Raw genomic sequence first — 12363 nt, 5'->3', positions numbered from 1 at the left:
GTGTCATGGGCGATGTGGCAGCATCCACTGCTGCACAGGTGGAAGCCACGCAACGTCTTAGTGCTGTAATGCAGTCAATGATTGCTGCCATCGAGTCTCAGACTGCTCTCATGCAGTCTCAGCTTGATGCTGTTAAGTCCGTGAATGATTGAGACACGGACTAGCAGGAGAGAAAACAAACAGAACTTTACTGGTGAAAGGCATAAACGAATCTAAACAACAGAGGCTCTCTAGCGCCTTTTATGCAGGGGTGGTCACTGCCGGTACTGCAGTCTGAGACCAGTTATTCTCTTAAAAGGTACATACACAACAATTCCTCCCCTTTTAGATAAACAGTACATAACATTCATTTAACAACTAATGATAACGAATTACAATCACAATTACTGTTGCTAGATACATTGGTTAAGTTTAAGCAATTATAAGTTCAGTCTTTGAGGAGGCTTCCTAATTCTGTCTGGATAACGCCTCTTTGGAGTATCAGGTTCTTCTGGCAATGTTGAGTCGGAATCAATGTCGTTTGGACAAACCTCTCGGCCAATCCATTAGTGGCTGGATGATATGGGGCAGATGTGTAATGCTTAACGCCATTGTTCTTTAAGAACCTCCGGAACGCTTCAGACACAAACTGTGGTCCATTGTCAGAGCAAATCTGTTCAGGCAGCCCATTCCTGGCGAATATGGTTCGTAAAACTGCGATAGTTTTTTCCGTGGTGGTTGAGGACATTTTTATTACCTCTGGCCACTTTGAATGTGCATCCACCGCAATTAAAAACATCGAGTCCATGAAGGGACCAGCAAAATCAATGTGCACCCTTTGCCATGGAGATGAGGGCCACTCCCATGGATGCAGAGGAGCTTGTGGTGGGGCGTTTTGGACCTTCTGGCATCCTGCACAGCTCTTGGTCGTCTCTTCGATTTCTCTATTGATTCCCGGCCACCACACAAACGCTCTGGCTAAGCTCTTCATTTTTACCCCACCCAGATGACCCTCATGAAGCTCATTGAGCACTCTATCCGTCAACTTAGGTGGAATTACTACTCTGGATCCACACATCAAGGTTCCTCTGCACACTGACAGCTGTTCTCTTCTTGACGAAAATGCTGGCAGCAGTGGTTCGCCATGTGCTGGCCATCCCTTCATCGTTAAATCATAGACCCGTGATAGTGTCGGGTCATTCCGTGTTTCCTTTTCTATGTTTGCATTCGTCACAGGGAGACATTCGACTATGGTCGAGTGGAATAACTCCATTGGATCCACTGCAAGGTCTTCTTCTTCCACCGTCGGCAACGGTAGACGTGACAATCCATCAGCATTTCCATGCTGTTTAGTTCCCCTGTACTCGATGTCATATTGGTGTGCCCCTAGGAAAAGGGAGCATCTCTGCAGCTGTTGTGCTGTCATTATCGGTACGCCCTTCTGAGGGTTGAAAATGGAGACAAGAGGTTGATGATCGGTTAGTAGAGTAAATTTTTGACCGTGCAGATAGTGATTGAACTTCTTCACCCCCCACACTAGGCTGAGGGCCTCTCTGTCAATCTGGGCGTAGTTACGCTCGGCAGAAGTTAACGAGCGTGATGCAAAAGCTATCGGCCTCTCCAAACCATCAAGGAATTTATGTGACAGTACCGCCCCAATGCCGTAGGGAGATGCATCACACGCCAGCCTGATTGGCAGTGCTGAGTTGTAGTGAGCCAATACTTCCTTCGAAGTGATTAAGTCCTTACTCTTCTGAAAAGCACGTTTACAATCATCGCTCCATTTCCATGCTACCCCCGTTCGTAGCAGGGCGTTCAGTGGATGCAGAATTGTCGACAAATTCGGCAAAAACTTATGATAGTAATTCACCAACCCGAGGAATGACCTCAGTTGCGACACATTTTCAGGCGCTGGGGCCTTAACAACCGCTTCAATTTTGTCAGGGGACTTATGTAACCCCTCTTCATCAATCACGTGGCCACAATACGATATCTGTTTCTTAAAAAATTCGCACTTGGGGCGGTTGGCTCGCAGCCCATGTTCCCGTAGTCTAGTGAGCACCTGTTCTAGGTTGTTAAGGTGTTCACTGTCATCTTCACCTGTTACAAGGATGTCGTCCAAGTAACACTGAGTCCCCGGAATCCCTTGCAGCACTTGTTCCATCGCTCTTTGCCATATCGCTGGAGCCGATGCTACTCCGAATACCAATCGATGATACTGGTAAAGACCTTTGTGAGTGTTTATCGTGAGATACTTCCTAGAGGACTCTTCAACCTCCATCTGCAAATATGCTTGTGCTAGGTCAATTTTTGTAAAACGCTTCACTCCAGACAGTGAGGCGAAGATGTCTTCTATCCTTGGAAGAGGATATTGTACTGTGTGAAGGACAGGGTTCACCGTCACCTTGAAATCCCCACAGATGCAAATCTTCCTTGGCTCTCCGGACTTATTGCTTAACGTTTTCTTCATGACAGGAACGATGGGTGTCGCCCACTCGCTCCAGTCGCCCTTAGACAACACGCCCGCCTTCTCCAGATTCTCCAGCTCTGCCTCGACGGCTGGACGAATTGCATATGGTACCGGTCTCGCTTTGAAAAACTTGGGAACTGCATTCTCTTCTATTTTTAACGAGGCGGTTACGCCTTTAAGCGTGCCCAGTTCTTGTTGAAATACCTCTTTGGCGTTAGCTAAGATTGTTGACAATCGTCCAGGAGTGACGTCTTCATCTTTTTTACCGTCCACCGTCATTGCATGAATGGAATGCCAATCTAAGTTTATCTTCCTGATCCATTCCCGTCCCAATAACGGTGGTCCACCACTTGGCATTATGTAGAGATACAATTTCCGTATTTTCTTGCCATTGTATTCGCCAGGCACCCTTATTTTTCCTCTGGGGTATACTTTTTGCCCCGTATACGTCGTCAAGACGATGGATGTCTCTCTCAAGGGTATATGTGAAAATAGCCGCTCATAGTCTCGTCGATTCATGTCGGTTAGCGCTGATCCTGTATCCAATTCCATTTTAACTTGGGACCCTGCTATCGTGAGGGTGACCCAAATGGTTCGGTGATCCTCTTTTGCGATTACATTGTGAAGTTTGAGACAATATCCCGTTCTCGGATTCACTATCGCTTATCTGGTCTTCGGAACTACTGTCCGTCATCTTTTGTACTTTCTTGTACGGTTCCTTAGTAGCCTTTTTGTTGTCGCTGGTCTTCTTCCCAGACCTACAAACTCGTGCAATGTGTCCAATCTTCCCACATTGTCTGCATATTTTGTCTTTGGACCAGCAGTCCTTCTGGTCATGGTTAGTTCTGCCGCAGCGATAACATTTTGCAAATCCCCGTGTCATTTTGTGGGTGCCGTATTCCTGTGGTTTTTGTTGAATTTCTGCAGCTCCCCTGGCTGCTGCTTCATACGATACTGCCACGCTGAAAGCCTTATCTAGCGTCAGCTCTTTTTCTGCGAGTAACTTCTTCTGTGTTCCTTCACTCAGGAGTCCACAGACAAATTTGTCCCGTAGGGTATCTGCCAGTCCTGCTCCGAACTGGCAGTGCTTTGATAGCTTGCGTAGTTCCGTAAGATACTCAGCATTGCTCTCATCTTTGTGCTGAGTTCTCCTGTGGAATTTAAATCTTTCTGCTATCAACAGCGGTGCAGGGTTTAAGTGCTCCTGTAGAACAGCAACAATTTCATTAAAACTCTTCGCCTTCGGTTTGGCTGGAGTAATCAGATCCCGCAATAGGCCATACGTTCTAGCGCCCATTACGTTTAGCAATATTGATGCCTTTTTCCCCTCCGCTATTTCATTTGCCTCGAAATATACCTCGACTCTTTCCACTTACGTGGTCCAGTCCTCTAATGTATTATCAAAAGCAGTGATACAGCCAGTCTTCGGCATCTTGCAAATCTAAAATGGCATCTCCTTCTTCCCCGATTTAACAAAATGGCGCCTCCCGCGCTTTGTCTTCTTCCCCGCTGTTGTTAGCGCTGCTTTCCACGGTTTTCTGCGCGTTAAATATTAATTCGTTTTCTTTTATTATCTTCCCGTCATGGAGCGGACCCTCTGGGACACTTCCCTCCCTCTTCTGAGGTCCGAACGCTGCCCAGCTTTGAAACACCGGCCGCGCCCTGTGTGCTCCACCCTCTCTCTCTCTCCTTGCTTCCCGACTCGCTGCCCAGCCCCGTTGAAAGGCCACCCGATCGAGCTTCAGCCCGCCGCGTCCGAGGAAGGATCAGAGCACTACCTGATTGACGGTCGACGCCCGTTTCTCGAGTTTCAATGGCCTATTTTTTTTTTTTTTCTTTCTTCTGGCTCCGACCTTCAACAACGTCGTCGGAGCTGCTGCTGAGTTGCAGGTAAGTTCGTTTCTAACTCGTCGCCAGTGTTAAGTCCGTGAATGATTGAGACACGGACTAGCAGGAGAGAAAACAAACAGAACTTTACTGGTGAAAGGCATAAACGAATCTAAACAACAGAGGCTCTCTAGCGCCTTTTATACAGGGGTGGTCACTGCCGGTACTGCAGTCTGAGACCAGTTATTCTCTTAAAGGTACATACACAACAGACGCCATGCAAGTTCTGACTGCTGCCATCATCGCTGGGTCCACCACAGTCCACCGGGGATCTCACAGTGTCGCAGCAGGCCAGCGATCTGTGCTCCAGCAGATTGGTAGTGATGCTGAGGTACTGCCCCGGGGGAGTGGCAGTGGGTCAGTGGAGCAGGAACCTGCTGTCCTCTCTCAGGATGATAGCATTCCTGCTCCCACCACTGCCACTCTGCCATTGCCCTTGTCGCGGTCTGTCATCTAGCCAGGCCAGGCTGCCGCCGCCCAGCCAGAGGTGGTGCAGTCTACAGCCAGGCCTTCCAGGCTCAGAGCTGGTCGGGGGCATCCTGCAAGGCCATTTGTAGTCTCTGGCACCGAAACTCAACAGCCTTCCACCAGCCCTGCTACAGCCATTGATGACAGACTACGTAGGAGCAGTAGATTAGGAAAAGGCATTGTAAAGAAGGGAAGTAAGGGTTTGCACAAGGGTGATTAGTTAATATTGTTGTTGTAAATATGTGTTTACTGAATGTTGATAAATTTATTAATGGAATTTTGCAGAATTTGTGCTGTCTCTCATTTCAGCTTTGCGCTATGATAGGGCATGCAAAATGGATGGAATGATGGGGATGTGGTGAGCAACCAGAAAGTAGGGTAGAATTTATTGGAACCGCAGTCTGATGCGGCGGTCACGGACCGCCCTTCCAGAAGGCCGATTGAGTGGCTGCCTCCTCCCTCGCTGCTGTTCCTCCTCCTGTTGCTCCTCCTCCTCCTCTTCCTTGTCCTCTTCCTCCTCCTGAGGTGGTTCCACTATGCCTGGTGGGAATGGCTGGGCCCTCATGATGGCCAAGTTGTGCAGCATGCAGCACACCATGACGAAATGGGACGCCCACTCAGCCGAGTACTGGAGGGCTCCTCCCGAGCGGTCAAGGCAGCAGAACCATTGCTGGAGCACTCCGATGGTCTGCTCGATGATATTCCTGGTGGCGGCATGGCTCTCATTGTATGAGTGCTGAACAGCAGTGTTGGGGTTGCAGTGGGGAGTCATGAGCCAGGTGGAGAGTGGATAGCCCTTGTCTCCGACCAGCCAGATGTGGTGGCTGGAAGAGTGCTGGCATGCAGGATGAAGGCATCATGGCTGCTGCCAGGATAGTGGGCATTGACGGTGAGGATTCGCTGTCTGTGGTCACACACCAACTGGACATTAAGTGAATGGTAGCCTTTGTGGTTATGGAAGACCTCAAGATTATTACGGGGTGCCCGCAAAGTGACATGGGTGCAGTCAATGGCGCCCTGCACTATGGGGAAGCCTGCTATCCTGGCAAAGCCACATGCACGCTCGTCCTGCTTCTCTCTGGTGATGGGGAAGGAAATGTAGTCCCTTCTCCTTCTGTAGAGAGCCTCTGTGAGCTCCCGGATGCAGCGATGGATGGCGAACTGCGAAATGTTAGCTATGTCTCCTGCTGCAGACTGGAAGGATCTGCTGGCGAAGAAATTGAGGGAGACGGTGACCTTGACTGCCACTGAGAGAGCCGTGGTGATCCTGATCTGAGGCTCGAGGTCTGGCTGCAGGAGGTGGCAGAGCTCTGTGACCACCTCCTTGTTGAAGCAGAGCCTTCTAAGACACTGCTTCTCAGTTAAATTTATGTAGGAGAAGTGCTCCAGAAATACCCTGGGAGGGTAAGGCCTCTTGTTGAGAGCCCTGTTGGCCCTCCTCCCTTTGGCTACATTTTCCAGCCTTTGTCTCTGCCTCCGCTGCCTCCAACGTTGATGCTGGAGGGTGAGGTGGAGTGCCAGTGCAGCACCCATTAATGTAACCAAATGTAGGACTTCGAAATCTTAGCAGAATATAAGTGACAAATTTGTAGCAGGCAGAACACTCCTGAAATTCAGAAACGTTTTACTCACTGAAAGCGGCTGTTTCGCAATGTGAAACTGAGATGGCAGCATTGATTGGCCACTAAAATGAAAGCGGATGTTGATCCCTTTAAATACCGCTCCTACAGTGGCCATCCGAATGCATCACCCCTCCTCTTCCTGCCATTGTTCAGGCCAGGTGCTAAGGCAGGGGACGACAGTCAATTTTGCTTCTGGGCTGTTAATGGGGTGTTCCAAACTCATTGATGTCACGATCTGCCAGGCACTAAAGGCCTAGGCGCTAACTGTTTGCGTCAGTCCTGGGTGAATTTCGCGTGCGGCATTGGATTCACCGTGCCCCGCCGCAAACCCATTAGCACCCTGTTAGCAACGCCCCTGATACGCTTATCAATTACTTCATAAAAGGTGATGAGTCGAAGAAGAGATGATGAGTCGAAAGAAGAGATGAATAAGGCTTTTATTAGCTAAGAAGAGACCATGCTTCTTCGTGAGTGACTGAACAAGTCTGAACGAAACTCACACAGTGGTGGGTGGAGTCAGCTGAGGCATGCCTCCATACACAGCGCCACCCAGAGGTGGCAATATACAATACAGTGGTTTACCACATTCACCCCTTGTTTAATGTGAAGTCCGGCGGGGTGAAGGGTACTACAAGTTAAGTCTATCAGGAGGCCTTGTCTGACGTCCTGATCGTCGTGGTGGCGGCGGTGGTGTTGCAGCATCCGACGTCGGGTCTGGTGTCTGGGTGGTTGGCGAAGATTCCTGGGGCTTTGGCATGCCGTCTGCAGGGGTTGGGTTGGGAGGGGTGGTGGGGGATAACAGTGGTAAGGGGGATAACGGTGGTAAGGGGGATAACGGTGGTAATTCAGGGGTACCCGAGGGTGCGAGATCTCGTATGGAGACCGTGTCCTCCCGCCCGTCTGGGTATGTCACCCAGGCATACTGGGGGTTGGCGTGTAGGAGGTGCACCCGCTCGACCAGGGGGTCCGTTTTATGCGTCCTCACGTGCCTCCACAGTAGGACGGGCCCAGGAGAAGTCAACCATGCCGGTAGCGAGGTTCCCGATGTAGACTTCCGGGGGAAAACGAACATTTTCTCATGAGGGGTCGCATTAGTGGCAGTACAAAGCAGTGACCGAATGGAGTGGAGTGCTGCAGGGAGGACCTCCTGCCAGCGGGAGGTCGGAAGGCCCTTAGATTTTAGTGCTAAGAGGACTGCCTTCCAAACCGTCGCGTTCTCCCTTTCCACCTGGCCGTTCCCCCGGGGGTTGTAACTGGTGGTCCTGCTCGTGGCGATACCTCTTGTTAGCAGGTACTGCCGAAGTTCGTCGCTCATGAACGATGAGCCCCTGTCGCTATGTATATAGCTGGGGAACCCGAACAGAGCGAAGATGTCATTCAGACACTTGATGACCGTGGTACTGGTCATGTCTGGGCAAGGGATGGCAAAGGGGAAACGGGAGTACTCATCAACTATGTTGAGGAAGTACACATTGCGGTCAGCGGAGGGGAGGGGCCCTTTAAAATCGACGCTCAGGCGTTCGAAGGGGCGGGTGGCCTTGATCAGGCTTGCTCTGTCCGGCCTATAGAAGTGCGGTTTGCACTCGGCGCAGATTTGGCAGCTCTTGGTCATGGTCCTGACCTCCTCGATGGAGTAGGGCAGGTTACGGGATTTGATAAAATGGAAAAACCTGGTGACCCCCGGGTGGCAGAGGTCATTGTGGAGGGACTGCAGCCTATCACTCTGCGCGTTGGCGCATGTACCACGTGATAGGGCATCTGGGGGCTCATTGAGTTTCCCTGGCCGATACAAGATATCATAATTGTAGGTGGAGAGTTCGATTCTCCACCTCAAGATCTTGTCGTTCTTGATTTTACCCCTCTGCTTATTATTAAACATAAAAGCTACTGAACGCTGGTCAGTGAGCAGGGTAAATCGTTTCCCGGCCAGGTAATGCCTCCAGTGACGCACCGCTTCTACAATAGCCTGGGCCTCCTTTTCGACGGAGGAGTGTCTCGTCTCGGGGCCCTGGAGGGTCCTTGAGAAAAAGGCCACGGGTCTGCCCGCCTGGTTAAGGGTCGCGGCTAGGGCGAAGTCGGAGGCATCGCTCTCCACTTGGAAGGGGATGGACTCATCCACCGCGTGCATTGCGGCCTTCGCGATATCGTTCTTGATAAGAGTGAAGGCTGCACACGCCTCTGGTGTCAGGGGGAAGGAGGTGGCTTTGATGAGGGGCCTGGCTTTGTCTGCATAGAGGGGCACCCACTGGGCGTAGTAGGAGAAAAACCCCAGGCATCTCTTCAGTGCTTTTTGGCAGTGGGGAAGGGGTAGCTCCATTAGGGGGCGCATTCTGTCGGGGTCGGGCCCGATGACTCCGTTCTCCACCACGCAGCCGAGGATGGCCAGGCGCTTGGTGTGAAACATACATTTTTCCTTATTGTACGTTAGGTTCAGCCGTTGGGCCGTACGGAGGAAATTTGCTAGATTAACGTCGTGGTCCTGCTGGTCGTGGCCGCAGATGGTGACGTTATCCAAATAGGGGAAGGTTGCCCGCAGCGCGTTCTGGTCAACCATTCGTTCCATCTCCCTTTGGAAGACCGAAACCCCGTTGGTGACGCCGAAGGGGACCCTAAGGAAGTGGTAGAGGCGGCCGTTTGCCTCGAAGGCAGTATACTGGCGGTCCTCATGGCGGATGGGCAGCTGGTGGTACGCTGACTTAAGGTCGATGGTGGAGAATACTTTGTATTGCGCAATCTGATTGACCATATCAGATATGCGAGGGAGGGGGTACGCGTCCAGCTGGGTGTACCGGTTTATGGTTTGGCTGTAGTCGATTACCATGCGGCGTTTTGCAGTGGTTTTAACGACTACAACCTGGGCTCGCCAGGGGCTAGTGCTACCTTCGATAATGCCCTCCTTCAAGAGCCGCTCCACCTCAGAGCTGATAAAAGCTCTGTCCCCGGCACTGTACCGCCTGCTTTTGGTAGCGATGGGTTTACAGTCGCGGGTGAGGTTAGCGAACAGGGGAGGGGGGGGGACTTTTAATGTGGAAAGGCTGCAGGTGGTTTGCAGCGGGCGATTTAAAAGTTGTTGGTTGCAGACTGTGAGTGGGGGGAGGGGTCCACCGTATGCTAGTGTGACACTCTTAAGGTGGCACTGAAAATCCAACCCTAGCAGGACGGCAGCGCAAAGACGGGGCAGGACTAGCAGTTTAAATTTTTGATATTCAGTGCCCCCTACTGACAGGGTCACCACACAGTAGCCGCTGATGTCCATTGACTGGGACTTGGACGCCATAGAAATGCGATGGTGCGTTGGCAGAATCGTGAGGGAGTGGCTACGTACCGTGTCGGGGTGGACGAAACTCTCTGTGCTCCCGCTGTCGATCAGGCAACTGGTGGCGCGGCCGTTTACCGCGATATCCATCATGGAGCTGGATAGATGGTGAGGGTGGCCTTGATCCAGCGTCACGGAGGCCAGTATGTGGCTTAGTGAGTCACTATAGTCATCCGCCGAGACGGTGGTCGGTTCCGGTGACGAAATGGCGGTTGAGTGCGTTGGATACGATGGCGGCGGATGCCATGCGGCCGGGGGTACACAAAATGGCGGATAAGATGGCTGCTCCCACGGCCCGCACGCTGCGCTGCTGGCTGGCTTCCCCTTGCAGGCGTTAGCGTAATGGCCTTTCTTCCCGCAGCCCGAGCAGGTAGCTGTCTTAGCTGGGCAGTGCGCTCTGGGATGTTTTAACTGGCCACAGAAATAGCATTTTTGGGCCTGGTTACTGGGCATCGAAGCAGTTCTTACCGGAGGCTGCTGTCTCGGTTGGGTCGCTGCAGCGGTTGGTGCCGGGGGCGGCGGTCCCGTGTCCCACGGTTTCGATTGCCATGTCTCGGCGCCGTTACGGGGGTATGCCTCGAGGTTTCGGTGGGCCTCCTCTAACGAGAGCGCAAGGGCAATGGCCGTCTTCAGGTCGGGTTCCTTGCTTTCTAGCAGTCTCTGCCGGGTGTGGTCTGACTGGAGGCCCCTGACGAAGGCATCACAGGCGAGTCCCTGCGCGTGCTCCACAGCCGTTACCGCTTTACAATCGCAGTCTCTGCAGAGTGCCAGAAGCGCCCGTGCAAATGCCCCTACCGATTCTCCCGGTTGCTGCCTGCGGGATCCCAAGAGGTGTCGGGCGTAAATTGTGTTCACTGGGCGCGTATATTGCCCTTTTAGTAGCTCGAGGGCCGCCACGTACGTATTAGAGTCCCGGATTAGCATATATACTTGATGGCTCACCTGGGCGGTCAAAATTTTCAGTTTGTGATCCTCCTCTGTAACCTGTGAGATTGCGAGGAAGGATTCAAAGCAGCTCAGCCAGTGTTCAAACTTGGCTGATGCACCCACATCTTGAGGGTCGAGGTCCAGGCGTGGTGGTCTGAGGGCTCTCAGCAATGTCTGCTGTATCCGTTGCTGTTGTTGCTCCTCAGGTGTCGCCATTTAACTTTTAGCTAATAAAATTGATACGCTTATCAATTACTTCATAAAAGGTGATGAGTCGAAGAAGAGATGATGAGTCGAAAGAAGAGATGAATAAGGCTTTTATTAGCTAAGAAGAGACCATGCTTCTTCGTGAGTGACTGAACAAGTCTGAACGAAACCCACACAGTGGTGGGTGGAGTCAGCTGAGGCATGCCTCCATACACAGCGCCACCCAGAGGTGGCAATATACAATACAGTGGTTTACCACAGCCCCCCTCCCCCCCTCCCCGGCACTAACATGCCAAATTTCTCCTCCAATCTCTTGTAGTGACGTTGGCTGAGGGATAAATATTGACCAGGACACCGGGAGAATTCCACTGCTCTTTTTCCAATAGTGCCGTTCAATCAAAAAGCTCTTTTCCCCCAGGGGTCGGTACCAGGACCACTGGTTTTCTTGATATATATTAATTACTTGGATTTGGGTGTAAAGGGCACAATTTCAAAATTTGCAGATGACACAAAACTTGGAAGTATAGTGAACAGTGAGGAGGATAGTGATAGACTTCAAGTGGAGATAGACAGGCCGGTGGAATGAGCAGACACGTGGCAGATGAAATGTAACGCAGAAAAGTGCGAAGTGATACATTTTGGTAGGAAAAATGAGTAGAGGTAATATAAACTAAAGAGTACAATCCTAAAGGGGGTGCAAGAACAGAGAGACCTGGGGGCACATGTGCACAAATCGTTGAAGGTGGCAGGGCAGGTTGAGAAAGGGGTTAAAAAAGCATACGGGATCCTGAGCTTTATAAATAGAGACATCCAGAGTACAAAAGCAAGGAAGTTATGATGAACCTTTATAAAACACTGGTTCGGCCTCAACTGGAGTATTGTGTCCAATTCTGGGCACCACACTTTAGGAAGGATGGGAAGGCTTTAGAGAGGGTGCAGAAAAGATTTACAAGAATGGTTCCAGGGATGAGGGACTTCAGTTACGTGGATAGACTGGAGAAGCTGGGGTGGTTCTCGTTAGAGCAGAGAAGGTTGAGAGGAGATTTGATGGAGGTGTTCAAAATCATGAGGTGTCTAGGCAGAGTAGATAGAGAGAAACTGTTCCCATTGGCGGAAGGGTCAAGAACCAGAGGACACAGATTTAAGGTGATTGACAGAAGAACTAAAGGCGACATGAGGAAAAACATTTTTACACAGTGAGTGGTTATGATCTGGAATGCACTGCTTGAGAGGGGGGTGGAGGCAGATTCAATCACAGCTTTCAAAAGGGAATTGGATAAGCACCTGAAGTAAAAAAATTTGCAGGGCTATGGGAAAAAGGGCGGGGGAGTGGGACTAGCTGAAGTGCTCTTGCAGAGAGCCGGCACGGGCTCGACTGGCCGAATGGCCTCCTTCTGCGCTGTAACCATTCTATGATTCTATGATTTTATAAAGCCTGCCTTCCTCCCATTCAAATGGGACGCAAGGAAAAAAAGAGCACACCTGGC

The 12363-nt window shown here is 51.1% G+C and overlaps 1 protein-coding gene across 2 annotated transcripts in view; it reads right to left on the bottom strand.

Moving 5' to 3' along the window:
- Positions 1 to 12363, bottom strand: part of frmpd3 (FERM and PDZ domain containing 3) — a 485785-nt gene that overhangs the window by 65458 nt on the left and 407964 nt on the right. The gene's annotated exons all lie outside the window — the stretch shown is intronic.

The sequence above is a fragment of the Somniosus microcephalus genome, chromosome 1, assembly GCF_052327205.1.
Source record: "Somniosus microcephalus isolate GS21.2 chromosome 1, FLI_Smic_1.0, whole genome shotgun sequence".
In the NCBI taxonomy this organism is placed as follows: Eukaryota; Metazoa; Chordata; class Chondrichthyes; order Squaliformes; family Somniosidae; genus Somniosus; species Somniosus microcephalus.
Note: the sequence above shows the minus strand (reverse complement) of the source record. Positions and strands in the feature narration are given on the sequence as shown.